The sequence below is a fragment of the Leiobunum rupestre genome, chromosome 5 (assembly GCF_980474605.1).
Source record: "Leiobunum rupestre chromosome 5, qqLeiRupe1.1.hap1, whole genome shotgun sequence".
NCBI lineage: Eukaryota > Metazoa > Arthropoda > Arachnida > Opiliones > Sclerosomatidae > Leiobunum > Leiobunum rupestre.
This window is the reverse complement of record NC_143388.1, coordinates 34,599,821-34,620,267: the sequence shown is the minus strand read 5'-3', so window position 1 is coordinate 34,620,267 and position 20,447 is coordinate 34,599,821.

Below are 20,447 nucleotides of genomic sequence, written 5' to 3'. Positions count from 1 at the left end.
ATCTTGGTTTTCAATTTTCATAAATTCAACTACTTGAATTGATTTTTTATTGTTTTCAAAAAGTTTGGGAAATTTCAAGATCTGCAACTTACGAGTTGACAAATAAGTTTTTGTTGAAAATATTTATTTAAAAAAGAGATTTTAGGAATATTGGGTTTTATTAATTAATTGCTAGGCCTTAGCAAAATTGGTTCAGGATTTTTAGTCACTGGTTTCCGATTTTAAATTTTCAAACTTTGACAAACTTTGATGTGCAGAAATGCCTGGTACCAATATTTGTTGTGTTCTATCTGTTCAATAGGGTGGTTGTTAAAACATGACAAAATTATTTTTATTTTTTAAAAATTTTACCCCTAAAATTGGTTCATTATGATATAGAATTGGTGCAGCAAAAGATTCAGGAATACATTCTTATTTTATGAGGTCACTCAAGGATGTAAATAATTGGAAAATTATTAAAATGAGGCTAAATATAAGTTTATTGTTAGAAATTACTACACAGTTATTATTTAACATTAACAATTTATAAAGTAGTTCATTATTTCATTACTTTGCAGACATTGTATGTTTTCTGCTATCTGGGTACATTCTTCATTGGTCCTCGACAACTTGTAACAAAAATTGTAGTTACATTTCATCATGGGTTAATAATACACTATACTCTTAATTGAGTGCCACTCCCATTTCGGTGTGATGATAAGAGATGTTAAAGTTTCTATTGCCTGTTTGTAGTCATCTCTGTCATTCCTAAGTTTGAATCAACTGTGATAAATACATATTTCAAACAGTTTCATTGAATTTGCAGTCACCAAATTTCCAAGTTGTTCTCCATAACGGAATGAAGAGCAGCGATTATTCGGTTAGAACGATCCTGATTTGTATCTTCTTTCTGCCAGTCAACGAAGAAAGCGAAGCTCACACCTTCTTCTGGCAAATACCATAAATTATTTAAATTTCTCTTTTGAAACATACGTCCAATTAAATCGCATTGTCAGTGTTACTTAACTTTTCACCACCATCTTCTGCTGAGCTGATTCCAGAAGCAGATGAAGTCAGTTCAACTGTTGATTTTATAAGTAGTTCCCTTTTCTTTATTTACTCTTGCCTGGACAGCCTTTGAACTTCTCTTTCAGACGCCCTTTTTTCTTTAGCAGCCAGCATATCAGCTACTCAAGCCATCGATCCAACTTTTCCTTTTTTCTCTGAGCTTATAAGAATTTCTTGTCTTCTTGCAATACGGACTTATTGGTTAGTGTATCAGCTTGAGTGATAACAAAGATATCTTCCAGCCTGGAAACAAAAGGCTTTTCTCTATCACGTAAATGATGCTCACCCTTGGTTTTCCTTAACAAATCGCCATTCTTCAAATAGTTTTTCGCGATTGGTTTAAAGGTTTTCGGGATTCTAGTTTTTTGCCAAAACTTTGATATTTCTGTGATGGTAAAACCGAAAAAATTTAATTGTCTAATTCAGCTCGAGATAATCATGGAGAAATAACCCAAGAGCCATTCGCAAGGAAGGCAACTTACTGCTCGTTAAGTCAGTTACATAGAGACCAATAAAATAAAACTCTGTTTGCGATCGCATAACTTTTGCCACAGATGCCATTTCGAATAAGTAAATAGTAATTATTTGAATAAATATAATCTTAAATAAGAAATAAAAGTTATGAGAAATAATAAATTGGCCATAGTAAACTGAGTTTATTTCAGTCATAAAAATATTTTGCGACATCATTCAACTACCCCTAAATATTATTCAATTGTATCAAAATTTTACCTGAATTTTTATTTTATATGTTACACTAAAAGGATAAGGTCCGATTTCAAAAACAAAAGTAAGGTCCCCCTACTGTACATCTTAAAAACAGCAATGCGTTATTTCTTCAGTTTCCCGTGTATTAATTTTTTTTAAATTATGGAATAAGAGCATATCTAGGAAAGATTAGGGGTTCTATGAAGCTAACCTACAACGCAAATGGTTTGTTTGTGGTTTTCATTTTAAGAAATCAGATTATTTAGAAGGTATTAAGTTCCGCAAGTTAAGAAAGGTTGCAGTTCCAACTGTATTTACACGGTATCAAAAAATACATCCAACCTATATATAAAGTCTTCAGGAAAAAAATACAAAAAGAAATCTATTACCTCCACCATCAAAGATTTTAAGGGAACCTCGATATCAACCATTCAAGTCTGGCACCCAAATTAAGAATTACACGATCAACCAGAAATAAAAGACTCTTTTCGGATCCAACTTGATGAATTAAATAAATCTCCAGTAACGAAGGTTCAACAACTTATGCCTGATGCCCATGCAGAAAATGACGAGGTAATTTTATTTGCTGAACAAAGTTTGCAACGAAAATAAGAAGCGGCCCACATGCAAAGAAGCTACTGTTAGACCATGTGCTCTTCACCTAATGGCTAAAACTACCTTAGGATAAATGTAATCCTCTTTCTACCTTCCAAGCAAACAATGAAACCGGTGTGACATCAATCATCAAAGAACGACTCAGACTTGAAGAAAGCACGCTGAATCATAAAAATAGATTTGTTATATTGATTATTAAAGAAATGTCTATCAAACCTCATGGGATTTATAACAAAAAGTAAGACCGGATCTTTGGCTTGAAAGACGAGAAGCGTGACTGTTGCTGCCAGTACAATTGATCCAGTACAGGGTACGAAATCCACAGAACCAGTGGTTGCTAATCAACTTCTATGCTTCTTGATTAGTTGAATTTCGATCATATATAGCAGACCAGCAGCGTGTGATTTTTCAAAACAACTCACAAGTGTAGAATTCTACATATAAACTACTTCAGATATCAAATTAGTAGGGTCTTATGGATTCTTTGTCACGCGATTGGTGACCGATAATCAAAAGACATACTGTGCCATGATGCGATTACTTGGTCCTCAAACCACCCTTATACCAATAGTACAACATATGTGGATGAAAACCGAATCTTGTATCTTAGATTTGACGCTAGCCACAAAATGAAGAATGTCAAAATTACATTTCTGGAAACTTAAAGTGAAGAAGGCTCTGAAAATGTATCGGGTAAATACATAAAATGGACGTACGAGCTTCAAAAATATGAAAATATCAAACAGATTGTTGCCTTACAAGAAAAACTGTGTACCGAACAAATATTGAAAAGATGAGTGTAAAGCGAGTGATAAATATCTTTTCAACTCCTGTTAAAGCATCTTATCTAATGAACTACCAGGGAAGCCATCCACACGCGCACAAGTTTAAAAGAGCGGGTCCTACTTTCACTTACATGAACGTTATTCAAAAGTGCTATGACGTGCATAACGTTGCCACCATGAGTCTTGGATACATATCCAGAAACCCAAAGAATTGTCCATTCTTTTCCATGAACGACGTGATTTCCCGCAATATCTAAAGAGGTTCAAATGGAATGTGATAAGCCTATATTGTCAAAAAACACATATGAAGCTATCAGTACTACATCTTGCGTGGCATAGCTTGTTTAAAATGGTTTTCAGTTTGTCTTAACAAAAAGGTTAACAAACGATGCCGTTGAATTGTTTTTCAGCATTTTAAGGTAAATGGATGGAGGAACTAATATGCTTGTTGCAAGAGCAACTATTTTCAGCTAAGAAGCCATCCATAAGAGAGGCACAATTGCATTATCCAAACCAACGACATTTAACGATCCACAAGACAGCTTCATAGATCTAACATATTGATATGAGAATGGAAAATATTTCAATTGTTTTAAGAAGCAATGAAGTATCATTACCAGCTGAATCCACTTACAAACTGAATACTTTGGACGAGTACCAGCACGCAGAGATGTTCCTTACGACTTGCGAGCTTCGCGTAATTGGTTTGCTACGTCATTTAAATCTTGGAGGAAAAATAAAATTGGTCAATTGCGCATTAAATGTGTCACAACCTTATTCTAATTTAGCATTTGTCGGCCAGATTAAATTTTCAGAGAGACTAAATCTTAGGTATCGCTATTGAAGGTTTATTTTATGCTAATATTAAAAGTAACAACATTTGTAAAGAGAGTGCTACCCTATCTCCGGGTATAAGCTAGAATATGTGAAAACATTGAAATTCGCTTGATGCCAAAAATGGCTCTGTGCCCTTCAATCCAATGTAATCTGGATGATATCGACGCGAAACAAATTACCAAATTAAATTTCAGAAAGGGCATCCTCCATTTATCAACAATACCACCAAAACATTGTCGGCACGATTTGACAAAGTGAACGAATTAGTCCAAAAGCATCTTCCTTGTGAGATACAAAATTTTTAAATTGCTCTACTAATTTTCCTTTGATATTACTTTATTAATTACAAAACATCGCGTTCAGTTCCTTCTTCTTTAACTTTTACCATGTATATTCTATAAAAACATTGTCCATTGTTCTTCAAGTCAGCTTTATTAATCGCATTTCATATTTATTTAAAACGACATACCATCAGAAGCCTTAGGACTTTGGAGAGACCCAAAATACGGATGATTAAAAAGACCAAGTGTTTTTGTTTACAGTTTAAAACGAAGTGACTTCTGGCTTGAGGTCGAAATACTACCGTTTTTAAATAAAGTTAAAAACAATTATTTTGCGTAAAAAATCTTAAAACATGTTTTACTTCTGTATTTTTAACTAACTTAAGGATAACTAAAATAATTTGTTATTTGGTTATATTACAAATTACGTAATATCTAATAAATTATCAAAGTTCAGTATCTTTCTCCCCTCTTTCAGGGTACTTTCTAAGGAGAGGGAGCTGAACTAACTCTAGAAAGCGATGTGGGCTACTTTTCAACTAATTTCGCATGTATACGTGATTTTCGATTGATTGCCTGGACCGCTTTAAGCTCGAGAGCAGATCTCGAGACAGCCATGCCTTAGGAAAAACATTGTTCGAAGCTAAATATTTGTCAGATTCAAAAATATATTTTCAAGGTATTTATTTATTTTGACCCGGCGCCCTCTATATTCGATGGAGACCAAATAAATAATAATAATGAGGGCAATGTGTAGAAAATGTGCGAGACGTATTTTATCTTGACTATGAGCGCTGGGCTTCCGTAACTAATAAAAGCGAAATCATCTTGGATACTCCTGCAGGTTTCAATTTTCCAAGTCAAAATCAGACGGGTGGTTTGCAAATCTATATAACCAAGGATTCTTTATAACAGGATGAGTCGCCCCCCAAAAAAGGCGGCGGGGTTAGCCTGCCTTCATGCGCAGTAGTATCTACAAGAATCGACAGGGTCAAGGCTAAATACTTAGAGGTCGTCTGTGTATTCGGCGATTTATAGCTAAGAGCACGAAAGGTCCGCGGACTCCGAGTTTAAACTAACTATGGCTCGGGTTTTTAATACAGATCCACAAAAATTTGTACGATTACAGAAGAATACTCTACATTGCGATCACAAATATTTGGGGTAGGTTACTAAAGCTTGGTTGATTTTATATACATTTTAATTTGCATGCAATAGCGATTTGGTTTAACCCTTGGTTTTCCTATAGCCTACAAGCTCAGCCTCAAATTCAGAAAAGTGTACATAATGAAGATGAGATTCTAGTTGAGCAACAAATTGAAGTAAACGAAGGTATTGATCTTCAAGTGAATGTTCCGAAAGCTTATGTTAATGAAAGTATTACCAAAAACCGTAAGATTATTGAAATAACATCTGGTGACCACAAAATAGTGAAAGACGTAGCTCAAAAAAAGCGAATAAAGCTGAAAATAAAACTAAAAGGTTGGTAGTTATCATTTACTTTCTATATTAGCATATATTTAGGAATTATTATATTTTCAGAAATTTGTAACGTAACCTTCCAAAACGCAGTAAATTATGGGTTAAAATCATTTGGAAGCCTTTCAAAATATGTTCCAGAAAATTTGGGTGCTCTTTACATCGAATTTGGAAGGATTGGTGAAATGTCAGAGGGGCCAGTTTGGGAAAGTGGTTTGAAGTATCTGAAATGCCTAGAAAACTTGGAGATAAATAAAAATTTTGGTATCACGCGCAAAAAGTTCAAAATGACGAAGATTTTCTCGATGATGCAATATTCTACTTAGCGGGATTTGCTCCACCCGTAAGTCTATGATTTTTCACCATAGTGAATTTTGCGATGTAGTAAAACCTGAAATTTTATTGAAACCATTTTAATTTCATTCCCTGATTCTAATTATTTTTAGATCTATTTGTTTTTCAATTTCTATGAAAAGAAATCTTGCGCCTCAGAATTTATTCGTGGGGTTTTAAATTTTCTATGGAAAGAAACTGAGCGTACTGTGATAAACTGTGAAGGGGTGGATCAAGCAGCGATAACGCCATTAAAGCCTACTACTTTGGTACCTGATGACAAAGCGGAAGCAATTTTTTATTTTGTGGTTGGCTCAACCTTTCATTCAGTGTGCGGAAAGGAAAAAAATTCCTCACAAGCAACTGTGATATTAAATACATTAGCACTAACTGGTGTAAGTTCCTCAGAAATACATCCTTATGTAGGTAATACTATTCCAAATGTAGTCAGCTGGATATTGAAACAAAACAGAGGTGGCCTAACGTTTGTAAAACTTAAACCCTTTGAACTGTTTAAAAAAATTGACCAAGAGGTGGAAGTTTTCTACAGCAAGGATAAACCGTTTAAATCGCAAAGTGAAAATCTGCAGCGTAAAGCATTAGTGTTAACAAACTTTTTTGAGAAAAGTAATTAAATTATAAATTTGTGGAATGACATTAAGGAGTCTCGCGAAATATTTAAATATTTAGGGATATTAATATTGTAGATGTTTCCAGATTGGTTGTAAAAATTACTATGTTGTCCTTTGATGTTCTGAAGCTCCATTTCTCTGGTAAAATTACTTGCGAAGAGGTAAACGCAGCTTTTAAGTTATTAAAGTCAAATAGTTCTTGAATTTCAGATTCATTAGGCGTAGTTATATTTTCTTCAGTACACGTAGTGACAATTGGTATAAAACTGCATAAATCATCCCTTTCCTCCTCTATAATCATTGGTTGAGTTTGATATGATGTGATTGATGACAGTTCACTCAAGGATCCATTATTAACGTTACTCGGCTCACTAGCTTGATTTAAAGCATTAGAAGTGTGATCAGTAATTTCACTATCTTCAACAACGATTGGTTCTGAAAAACAGAAGTTTTCTTCATAGCTGGAACTAGTTTTGTAACCCTATTGAAAATAATTAAATCAGCAAAAAAGGAGTGTGAGAGATTGGCTAATATAAAAACTATTACGTACCATCAGCTTTAGAGTGTCTGTAGTCTCTTTAAATTCTATTGGGTCTGGATGGTTTTTCGTTGGCCCTTTTCCTCCCACAAAATGTAAAGAGCAAATATACATCGTCCGTTTTTCTACCTTACTAAATAAATCTAAATCGATTCTTCCACAAGCGGCCACCCATTTTTTACACTTGACCAAATCTTTCTTAGGTCTTGGTAATGTAATGAAAACTACCTTGTCCTTATCACAATTTTCTTTATTGTTTAGGCACAATGAATAAACACAACGTTTACTATTACCCATATTAAGAAAAAATCAAATATAATAATACGTATGATAATTAAAACTAAATCTCATCTAAAAAATACTAAGCGACTACATATTCTCCTAAGCGTAAAGCGCCATTTTGAAGAGAGTAGAATTTGTCCTTGAGATTGTCGAAACAAGATGCTCACGACCTCATAGTCTACCTAAATCCCCAGGCAGCTGCCAACGCTTTCCTAATACAGGTTATACCGTAGGCGACTCATCCTGTTATAAAGAATCCTTGATATAACCGTCTCTAGCACACGCTAATTTATCAAAGCGTCAGATCCGACTACGTGTATCACTTGTTCTAAGCCTTTTGCGCAGGTGCGGGATTGATTACCATCGAAGGTTTCGCCAGTCGTAAAATTAGCTTTTAACACAGCTATATCTCATCGATTTCAGTTCGTACTTCCGTCTGTTAATTTACACTTAGCAAAATGTAATTGATAAATTTCATTTAAGCCAAATTTATTTATTTCAACAAGATGTCGAACAATTAATTTTAAAATAAATACTTATCCTGATTAAAAGTAAGAATTTGTTTAATATAAGGTTAATAATAAAATGGCATTAGGTAAATTAATTCTTAATTTCTAAAAATACGATTAAAAATAATAAGCTCATTTACATTTTTATATTGAAAAAATTCAAATTTCAAATATAATTTTTAGAACTTAAATAGCTTAATCAGTCAGTGTAATATAGATAAGGTAAAATGTTTTAAATTCGAGCCAACCACAATTTTAATTGAAGGGGTTTTTAATGCGGGTCTGAGTGCTGTCAATCGTGAATAAATCGATTATTCGCAATGATGGTTTACAGCGAGACTTAATTGAAATGAAAAATTTATACCTAATAGTTGTTTAAGTTTTTCTTCAGCAATCGGTGAGTACATTTTCGACTTGTGTGTTTAATTAAATAATAATTAGAAAAAAACTGTTTCAACTAAAAGTTCTTAAATTTATGAACAACCCCACATTTAGGAGGAACAGGCCCTCTGAAACTTTTGTTTTATACTAAAAATTTATAATGTTGTAAATTTATTTATCGTTACATTATTTATTTATTTTGTCTGAAAAGTATTTCTGAGAAATTAGCTTTTATTTGAATAAATAAAAATTGAGATAGCAAATTTGATTATTTAGTAAAAACGTTAAAAAACATTAAGAAACAAAAGGAAAATTTATAATTTAAAAATACTTTAAGAACATAAATTTTGTTGTAGAATAAACTAACTTCAGCTTACACATTCTTATTTAAATTATTTAATTTTTAAAATTAATTTTGAAAAAATATTTACCAGCTTAATTGATTAGCAATTCAATTTAAACTATTTTTATAACTTCATAGTTTTATGTGTTATATATATTTTTATCTTAAAATTTGTCGATGAATTTCATTACTTATTTTGGTAAATGTTTGGTTTTTACCCAATACTTCCGCGTGTATTTTAACATAATTCTTAATATCATTCTTAATAATTTTATTACTTTTGGCTCCTTTTCTTGTTTTCAAGATTGTCTTCACGTGGTAGAATTTGTTACTTTTTTCGGCATAAGGTTTTGGATTCGATTCTTTATTCAAAATATATCTTTAAATGTGGATCAATCGAGCAATAAATCGAGCACACGTATTTTTAAGATCGCGTGGAAATAGTGGTCCGATCGGACTCATCAGAAGCTAGACGCATTGTTTAGTAGGCCTACACGTTTTTTAAATTTTATTTCAATTTAATACTCACTGCGATAAATGACGGATGAACGAGTATGGTTTTATGATGCTCCTTATTTACTTCTCGAATTTAATAACCGATCAAAACGACCTTAAAGATATATCCCGGACATCTGTTTTGAGACATTTAAAGTCACTTGATGACTTGGGCGCAAGGTTTGCCTTGGGTATGAGCTTAACTGTTTTCTTTTGGAAGGGAAAAGGTTGGAAAAACCATTTTTTTTTTCGTTTCAGATGGTTGAACAAAATAAGAGGTTATTTTAAGAGTGAATGATATTTGAAATATTTTTTATGTATTACCCGCCACTAAAGGCAAGCAATTTTAAATCTTGCATAATTTAATCGAAAAATAATATTAAATATAAATGGTCCCGAATAACAAACCATCAGCTTAATTTATTCCGCAAACCGGAAATTGATTTTTTGGTCTAATAAAAAGGCTCTCTTCTTAACTTTATGTTTTGAAGTTCGCTACAAATAGTATCACAAATTCCTTAATTATCTCTTGGTAAGTATTTACTTCGGAACTTACCTACTAAATGCGTTGATATTTTCCCGATATGTCGAGCCGTGCAGCGCGAATCCGTCGAAATATCGAAGGGCGCGCGGGTCAATACTGTCTTTGGCAATTTCGTGGAAGTCTTCGATGCTGTGGAAGCCTTCGCAATCGGGAATCGGTGGTGCTCGCGAATAACAATTGCCCACCAGCGCGTACAGGAACAACGCTAATAGAAAATACATTTTGCAGCGGCACACGTGATCAGTCGATGACGAGCGCACTTGCTTTAAATAAACGGCTTACTATAAAACAGTCGGTTTTGGAATCTCTCACTTCCGGAGGCTTTTCGCGACTAGCTTAACGGGATACAAATGTCTCTAATGTCACGTAGAATGAGGAACCGTTGCTCATCAATCCTATTGTTTCCGCGCCTAACCAGGTATTTGATCGATAAGCTTTAGTTATTTGGTTCGAAATAACATTTATAATACAGCTTTACATACTTCGGAAAAAAGTGGTCAATAACCTTTTTTTGCAGAATAGAGACATAGTTCTCAAATTCAAATCAACTTCAATAAATGTTTAGGAATTACCAGTGCCGGATTTAGACTACTGGAGGCCCTGTGCTTAAAATACATATAGAGGCCCCCCATAATGGTCTAAGTTATAGAGAATCAACGGCGTTAAAGCAAGTCACGGCTTTTAGAAGGTGTTTAATATTTTAAACAATACTAAAACAGGCACTATTTACTCGTTTTTAAAATTCCCCGAAAATAGTAACGTGTTGCTTTAAATATTTCGTCGCTTGATTTTATGTATCACTTTTAAATTCATATGACTGTACGTGTAACGATGATTGTAGGATCTGAGTACTAAAATAAGTTTATGGTACTATGGTACTAATGTTTAAAAAACTCAATTATATAAAAAAAGGACGTTACATAACGTATGTACTGTACTACTGTGATTATTTTCGCTTCGCCAATTTGTGTTTAAAAAATTAATTTTAATTATTAAAAAATAAATTGAGACTTTATAGTTTTAGTATCAAATAAGCACTTTCAGGGGAATCAGTTATTTATTAGTTGAACACTTACATTAAGTTGGGAACCAATGGGAATAAACTTAATAATCTACACAATATCATATAGGGGTCAATGGAGGTAAGTGTGATAAATTGTTCTTGGGAGTTTACTTGAAATTACTCCTAAACTAAAAATAGGACCCTCTTAAGAATTGGTACCATTTATATGTCTACTTCATCCTGCACAACTACGATATCAAATTTAATATCAAATAAAGAGTTATTTAAATATAAATTATTCAATTTAACTCTATTACTGATCACACTTACTTACAAAATGCGGGGCAAGTGTGATACTGGGATGGGTTAATTGTGATCACGTGAAATCCTCGACCAATCGCAATTAAATTACATACTGAGGTTAAATATGGTGTCCAAATAAAGTTTTTTTTTTTTCGAAGAGCTCTCTAAAATAATATATCTTTAAACTAAAGTACCGAGATGCTAATATAGGTCGATTAAGCTTAACCTTTCCTTTTATAGTAAGTCAACATCAAGAAAATTATAAAAAGTAATCTTATAAATTATAAATTATTTTAACAAAATTTAACATTGATTAACTGATCACACTTACCCCACACGGCAAATTTAGAAAGTTTTTCCAAATAAAATTTATAAAACCTCAAATTATTAGCAAAATTACGAGATTTTCCCAGCAGGTAAAAAGATAAGCAGACTACAAAATATTAAAATATGAAACGGGTGTGCCATTTAGGAAAAATGTTGGAGATTTTTTCTTTTGTGTAAATTTCTCAACACAAGTAGAAGAGTATAACATTTTTGCAACTTAAAGTTTTAAAAACTAAATTTAATTTTAAATAATATTGAAAATATTCAATATGAGTATAATTCAGCATATTTCAGTATCCATTCATAAAATATTTTATTATAATAATATTTGGTGATAAAAGAAGGGGTGATCACACTTACCTTACTTGACTATATGTTATAAAACATTTGGTATTGACCACCTTCTAGATGTATGCACTTATCAGTCCTACTTCACAAGGCGAGTTAGAACTGTAACACGTAACTACTTTTATATAAACATATTTGATACAGAAAGACTTATTATAATTTTTTTATATTTTTTTAAATTGTTGTTTTTAGGTTTAAAATACTTAAATTAATTTTAATTGTGGCCAAGCGGTGTGCATAGATTTGAACAGCACCGTCACTAGCCTTAAATTGTAGGCGGAGTCAAGATGGGGCACACCTTTGAACTACAGGTATTTTTCAAGGGCAAACTGATGTTGTAAAAATAAAATAAGTTGACATTTAAACCAAATATTTAAAATTAAAATCATAACTGAAATACTTTTATTCTTCTACAAATACTAATTTTTTATTTTGATTTTATTCAAAATATAAAGATAGTACATAAAAAAATTGTCAAAGGTTAGTTTAAATTGTGATTTGCCCTTTCGTGCAAATTTAGAGATTAATCCCTTTATTATTTATGATTTTCTCAGTAAAATTAAAATCTTATGTTTCTTAAAATGTTGAACAAATTTATTTCAGATTTCTTAGGTGGAGAAATGCAGCCACTTCTCATTTCTCTTCGAAGTTATAACAAGACGTACGACGGTCAGAATACACACAATCCTTCTAATGTGTTAGGTTTGTTTGAGCTTTTCACAGCAACCTGCAACGCTGGTATCGTAATAATCAGCTAGGTTATTACCCTAGGCACCCCTTTAGGCCTAAGTCATCAAACGACTTTTGAAGCCTTTAATTCAGGTGGCCGGGTTACAATGCGTAGGAGGGTGGTGGCAAGCCCTGCATGCCACGCGAGGCAACAGCTCTCTACACTATCTATTACCATTAACCTCAAAAAGTTTTCATGGAATGGGAAACCGAAGAGCTCGGGGGGAAAACCCCTTAAGATCAACAATACGTTCAATATACAAGCACGTCCCTTATTTTGTGTTGAAAAAATAGTTTTTGGCCCAATAAGTTTAAACGCAAAATAACGTTAAGTATTTTGGTTTTTCGCCGCCATCTTAAGGTGTATCGCCCGCGCCAGCAAGACCTTAGTGAGCGATTTGCGAACTAACCAATTTTTTGAATTTGCGCAATTTAGGCTTAGGTCTCTTTTTAAAAAAACCTTCTTTTGCGTCTTCAGCAGCGCACGCTTATAAATTGTTTTTCACTAAATTAAAACCATGGAAACCACTGTTGTACAATAAAAATTATTTTATTAACAAATTGGCAAGCCAAAATATACCTCTCCTCGGAAGAATTGTCCCTAGCGGTATTAATTTTTCAGATGACTTTTATAGATATATCTCCGCAATTCCGATTTATTTACTAAAAACGTAATCCTGGTTCAATCCCGCCCGGTATAAAATTTTAATTATAATTAAAATAATTGAGACGAAACAACCGAGTATAATTTATTCAGAATATTATAAATTAAGTAGTAACAACAGCGAGTTAGACTTACTAAAACAATGCACAATTGAATTTAACCCTATTTACGGTACAAGTTTATCAGTTAAATATAATACGAAGCCAATTTTAATGAAAGAAATATCTACAGAGGGTATTTGTATTTTTCTCGCTTAAGAAATATTTGCCGCATCTTTAACGCTCATGTTTTTTCAACACTCGCCCATGATGAAGATACCGTAGAATAGCTATATTCAACATTTGGTAGTGGACGACTCGTGGACTTCCTGTAATTATTAAAATGCTCACGACACGTTAAATATACGTGCAAGAAACTATTTCACAGAGAAAAACCAACCCATTGTATTATAGGTCTTAAAAAATCTGCTGACGGTGGTTCTGTGGTAGAACATTCGCCTGTCATGCAGGAGGGCTCGGGTTCGAATCCCGCCCGATGCGATCGCAAAATTGATACTAAGACGAATACCGTAAACAATTGGTGGAAACCCTGCCATTTGGACGTTGAGACGTTTATCGTTACCCTCAGAACTCAGTCCGTCCCAAAAGTCAGTATGAAGAAGTTGGAGAGCAAACACCCATACCTACAAAACGCATACACAACAAAATCATCACCCACAACCGCCATAACTCAACATTCCCACACTACACATAAACATTACAATAATAACATTTCCAATGAAACTAAGTTGAAACCGTCACGACGGTGAGCGTTAACGAAAAATAAACAACTGCACCAAACCGCACTACTAAGAAATAATTCATTCGCAATCTTTAGTACATTTTTTAATAAACATAAGATCCTATGCCTTCTATTTATATTAAAAGAAAATCTATCATCATTTTACCAATCTGTTGAAAAGAGAAGGTAGTAGCATCTTGTTTGTCCCATGATATTCATAAGAAACTCGTGACTTTCCTCCTTTCGCCTTTTTCTGCTGGTGAGGGAACGACATTCCAGTCAAATCGCAGTATCGCTTTCCATGTTGGAGGAGAACCATGAAACCAAAATATTCTTGTTCCATTACATGACATCAATACATAATGGATAATTTTTTTCCTAAACTAATCGGCTGAGTGAATGATAGCTGGCATTTTTTCCGATTAGAAGGTTCTAAGAAGGTACTCTAACGGTGAGGTGCGGTCAGAAATTTATATACCGGTGATCCAAGCGATCAAACAGCCTACTACACCGGTGGTCTCATCAGAATGCCTTACGCCAGCATCCATAAGCCCGGACAAGTGACAAATCCAGCATGGGTACTCACCCTCGACGCAAGCCAGTCACCCCGACAAAAGGCGCAGTAATGGGTTGACCAGCTTCCACTTCGCGCACAGCTGTGGGATAGAGAGTGGATGCTATAGCAACTCCAGCCGACAGCCAACCTACGTAAGTAGAGAACCATTCCCTTCAGAAAGAGCTCCTAAAGGGGAACAACAGGCACACAGCAGTCCACGTAACCCGGCACAGCTGGCACCGGACATCCGGTGTTGCCCCAAAAGGCCGCGAAACAGGACCACTGCGCCGCCCCACAGCAGGCTATCCAATCCTCCGAGGCGGCCAGTTTGCCTGGACCCTCTCCGTTAGCCTGAGCCCAAAACCCACTTTCCAGCCCATACCTGACCAAAGTCGGTGGTGGAGATAGAACCATTTGATCACGTCTAGCTAATCTCCCAGTGCGCCACCACCCTTATGGGTTACAAGAGCCGGACCCCGACTCCTCGGTAAAGCCAACAGATATTGCACTCTCTGACCCATTAAGGGCCTCTATCGGTGAGGTGGAATTCCCAACCACATGCTCCTAACTAATAAGCCTACGAGATTTATCGGCTGTGTAAATTCCAACGCACAAGCTCCAATGCAACACCTACTTTTTCCCTCAATCATAAAACACCTTTTGTGTGATTTTTGATAACTTTAGATTATGATATTTGGAACTCACGTTGATAACGTCGTTTCGCGGTTAACATTTAAATATTTGATTCGCGTTGTGTACACTGCGTTTTTTCTTTCTGTGAACAAGGACTTATTAATAAACTTACTCATGTTCGGATACCATCCATCCACGACAACAAACCAGCTTGAAATTGGCCAAACTTCGCTACCCTATAACAATTTTCTACACGCAACGCCTAGGAATTGGGGAAAGTTATTTCAAACCAAGGCCGCTGATAATCACGTTGGTAATTTTCCAAAATCAGGTCATTACTATACGATGGTTGAAATTAAGTGTGGTGGAGATAACTGGCTAGTCTAAGACGATAAACAATAAACATCTTAGACGAATTTGGTTCAGAACCTAGAAGACGTGTATCTCCTTATTTTTATAAAATTATGATAGGCCGTACAATCGACTTCAATTTAAAGTATGTCTTGTTAATTTGTCATTTCAATTGTTTGTGTAATAATAAACTTAATTTTTTAAAATTTATTTATTCCTCACTAAGCGGGCAGAAATTATACAATACTTCGTACGACTAAAAAACAACATTTAAACTGATCAAAGGTTATATCCGTTAAGATACCGAAATTGAAGTTTCATTTACTTATCGATATTATCAATAGAACGATAAAAATATTTCGCCTAAGTTGTTCTCTTCCCGTCACTACTAGAGGATTTCGGAAAGGGGGTAGGAAGGGGAAGTAAGTCTGTGAAGTATGTTCAACAGCAGCGCCATCTATGTACAGATATCAAAATTATAAAAATAAAAAATAAAACATATTTCGTCTGCTGCAGAATTTTTGTGGGAAACATAAGCCTTAGCAAGTACCGTGGCCTTACGCGAACGTTTCTTATGATTAACACGTAAATTATAAGTTAAAAATATAAAATGAATCATCTAATTGGAATTGGAGGATCTGTTTGCTGTTTATTTAAATGCTATTGAATTTACATTTATCAAAAATATTAACAAACCTTTTCTTTGGAAAATCCATCGCTTCAAACTTGCCGATTCGCGAATTGCGAATTCGTTAGACTGCAAAAAAAATCGTCGAAGTTGGCCGTAAATTCCGACCAATCAGAGAAATCCTCTTTTTCACAGGTTTCCGCGGGGGAAGTACTGATGGTAAGTCTCCTCGTAGGATAATATTTTTATCGGCCTATTGTCTTATTTGAAATTTTAAAAATGTATATTATTAATTTTCTACTCTTAACATTATCATATAATTGAAATTTTTTACAAAATCTATATAAATTCGACCTACTGAAACCATGGATTAAACACTAAAGGACGTTCCACGAGCGCAAAAACGCAAAAATACTCTGTAAACTTGAAACCTTGCGGCGCAAGGTCGGAAAACGGAAATTGTTTCCTATCCAGGGGCAAACAAACGGGCGTGCAATGATACTTCATTTATATACTTACCAAAAATCTTTATTTTAGGATTTGAAGCTTTTCATATTCAACCTTTTCACTATTTACTATTTGTAATTTTAAACGAAATTGAAGATTGATAAAAGAATCGTGTTTTGTTCCATGTGGTTATAATCTTCAACTAAAAAAACAGACAAAAATCACGAAGTTCCAAAATTATTTAAAAAAATACGAGATGGCGCTACAAAATCATATCCGGTGCCCCTAGGGGAGTTAAGCGCGGGGGGAGGAAACACGTTACGACCAAGCCAACGCGAACTCGGCATTGAAATCTTAGGGCCCGGTGCAGAGACTTTTTAAGAATCGCAAAATAGCGATTCCTCGCCAAATTAACAGAAAGGGGGCGTGGTTTCGGAAAATCGCGAGCTTCACGCCAAATCGTTGTGCATAGACATCGCGATTGCAAAATAAACAGGAATATGTTCTGTTTATTTTGCGAGAGGTCTACGGCAGTAGCTAGCCGCCTAAAAGCTCGCTAAAACAATGGCGGATTGTGGTACGCAAAGAGCTCGGGAAATAAATTGAGAAGTAAAAGTTATTTACCTACTTTAATAAGATAAATAATTCAACACGGTAGGCCAGAATCTTTTAAATTATTAAAATTTGAGTTTCTAGCTCATTATCGCTTTCTGAAAAATGTTTTTGTCAAATTATTGTCAGAGCCAAGGCCTAACCACAATCACGATTTACGAAACACTAAAATAAGCCAGCCACTCTTAACAATTTTACAGGTAAGAATAAAGTATAATAGGGAATCTTTTGCATTACTACTTTGGGTGTATTCTAAGCCTTGGTTTATTTATAGATCCTTATTTGCTGGTAGTGTATGCAGTGGGTTTTAACTAATGAGTCAGTAATGACATGGTGAATTTGTTCAGTGTATCAAAGATCTTTAGCTATCAACCAGCGTTTATACCAATTCATCTACCGAGAAGAAACCTTTCCTCGGGTAGACTAGGAGTTGCGATAAAAGATGAATTGGAATATTCAAGTTTATTTGGCATGCATCAAGAGCTTACCAAGCCAATTTGATGTATTACCCGAGGGGTCGGGCACTTTCCATTATTTTGTATGGGATTTTGTAGAGATTTTGGCGATTTTATCATTACAATTTGAAGTGATTTTGGCATTTCAATGTTAATTTACCAAAGAGAGTTAAAAGATTTTGCGATTTTAGACAAAGTACGGGATTTTGGTAAATATCCGACCCCTCGGTATTACCTTAAAAGTGTTTGTCAGTTAATTCTACACGCTTATATCATTTGTTACAATTTATACCTGAACTAGGCTATGTAAATGCCAGATAATTAAAAAACAACTTATATCAAAAAGCAGGACCATTATTTTACGTGTTATCAATATAGGATATTTCGCTAGAAATTGCTTTAGACAATTACCAATTTATGGTGCTGTATGTTATAACTAGATTTATTTTAATTGCTATGAGCTAAGTTTTGAAATAAATATTTTCCTAAAAACCAAATGATACGGCTCATTTTCTAACAAATTATTTCGTAAAATGTTGACTTATAATAGTAATTATTCTTATTATCATTCGTTATTTTATTGGTGTACCAACCATATTAAAAAAATATATTTTTAAAATAACAAAACCATTAAACTGTGTAATAAATGCAACCAATTTAATAAATAATAAGAGTAAGAAAATTATATAATCAGAAGAAACTAATTTTCATGCACTATTTTATTGCTTTAAAAAAGATTTTGGATAACCTCTCATTCTTCAGAAACTGATTTGCTTTCCCTTCGTGGCTATATTATATACATATATTTTAATCAAATAACGGATTTATTTATAAAAATTCTAAAACCTAATAATAAAATTAGAGTAAGAAAATTATTAATTAGAAGAGCCAGGATTTCATCGTCAAAATGCAAGCCAACCATAACCACGTGATAGCTTTTTGCGTCAAGAAATCGAGCTCTCCTATTGGTCTGTGACTTGGGTATAAAAATTCGGAAAAATAACAGCGTCGACGATTAACAGGAATCGCTAAAACGTCTCTGCACCGCGATTGCGATTTCGATTGCGAGGATCGCAAAATAAAGAGCTCGCAAAATCTGAATCGCTAAATGCAATCCTGTTAAAATTAACAGGAATCGCAAAACGTCTCTGCACCGCGATTGCGATAGCGAGGATCGCCTAATAAACAGCTCGCAAAATCTGAATCGCTAAATGCAATCCTGTTAAAATTAACAGGAATCGCAAAACGTCTCTGCACCGCGATTGCGATTTCGATTGCGAGGATCGCAAAATAAACAGCTCGCTAAATCTGAATCGCTAAATTGCAATCCTGTTAAAATTAACAGGAATCGCAAAACGTCTCTGCACCGCGATTGCGATTTCGATTGCGAGGATCGCAAAATAAACAGCTCGCTAAATCTGAATCGCTAAATTGCAATCCTGTTAAAATTAACAGGAATCGCAAAACGTCTCTGCACCGCGATTGCGATTTCGATTGCGAGGATCGCAAAATAAACAGCTCGCTAAATCTGAATCGCTAAATTGCAATCCTGTTAAAATTAACAGGAATCGCAAAACGTCTCTGCACCGCGATTGCGATTTCGATTGCGAGGATCACAAAATAAACAGCTCACTAAATCTCAATCGCTAAATTGCAATACTGTTAAAATTAACAGGAATCGCAAAACGTCTCTGCACCGCGATTGCGATTTCGATTGCGAGGATCGCAAAATAAACAGCTCGCTAAATCTGAATCGCTAAATTGCAATCCTGTTAAAATTAACAGGAATCGCAAAACGTCTCTGCACCGCGATTGCGATTTCGATTGCGAGGATCACAAAATAAACAGCTCACTAAATCTCAATCGCTAAATTGCAATCCTGTTAAAATTAACAGGAATCGCAAAACGTCTCTGCACCGCGATTGCGATTTCGATTGCGAGGATCACAAAATAAACAGCTCACTAAATCTCAATCGCTAAATTGCAATACTGTTAAAATTAACAGGAATCGCAAAACGTATCTGCACCGCGATTGCGATTTCCATTGCGAGGATCACAAAATAAACAGCTCGCTAAATCTCAATCGCTAAATCTCAATCGCTAAATTGCAATCCTGTTAAAATTAACAGGAATCGCAAAACGTCTCTCCACCGCGATTGCGATTTCGATTGCGAGGATCACAAAATAAACAGCTCGCTAAATCTCAATCGCTAAATTGCAAACCTGTTAAAATTAACAGGAATCGCAAAACGTCTCTGCACCGCGATTGCGATTTCGATTGCGAGGATCACAAAATAAACAGCTCGCTAAATCTCAATCGCTAAATTGCAATCCTGTTAAAATTAACAGGAATCGCAAAACGTCTCTGCACCGCGATTGCGATTTCGATTGCGAGGATCACAAAATAAACAGCTCGCTAAATCTCAATCGCTAAATTGCAATCCTGTTAAAATTAACAGGAATCGCAAAACGTCTCTGCACCAGGCCCTTAGCTCGTGCAACATCCTTTAGTGTTTAATCCATGCTGAAACCAAACAATCTGGGATATTTTTCATTGCCTTAAAAATATTGAATAAGATTGTAGAGACTGGGATGTTTATCGCCAAATTTGTATAGGTGTAAATGAGGTTGCCAGCCTCTTTGAGCTATCTATTATGTTTCAAAATCTGTCAAAAAAGAGGAAAATTTAATTCGTATGTAGAATTTTTACAAATTTTGTAGAAATTTCAAATATTATGAAAATGTTTAGAGTAGAAAATTTAAAATAACACGATAATTTGAAACTTAAATATCGCTTCCTTT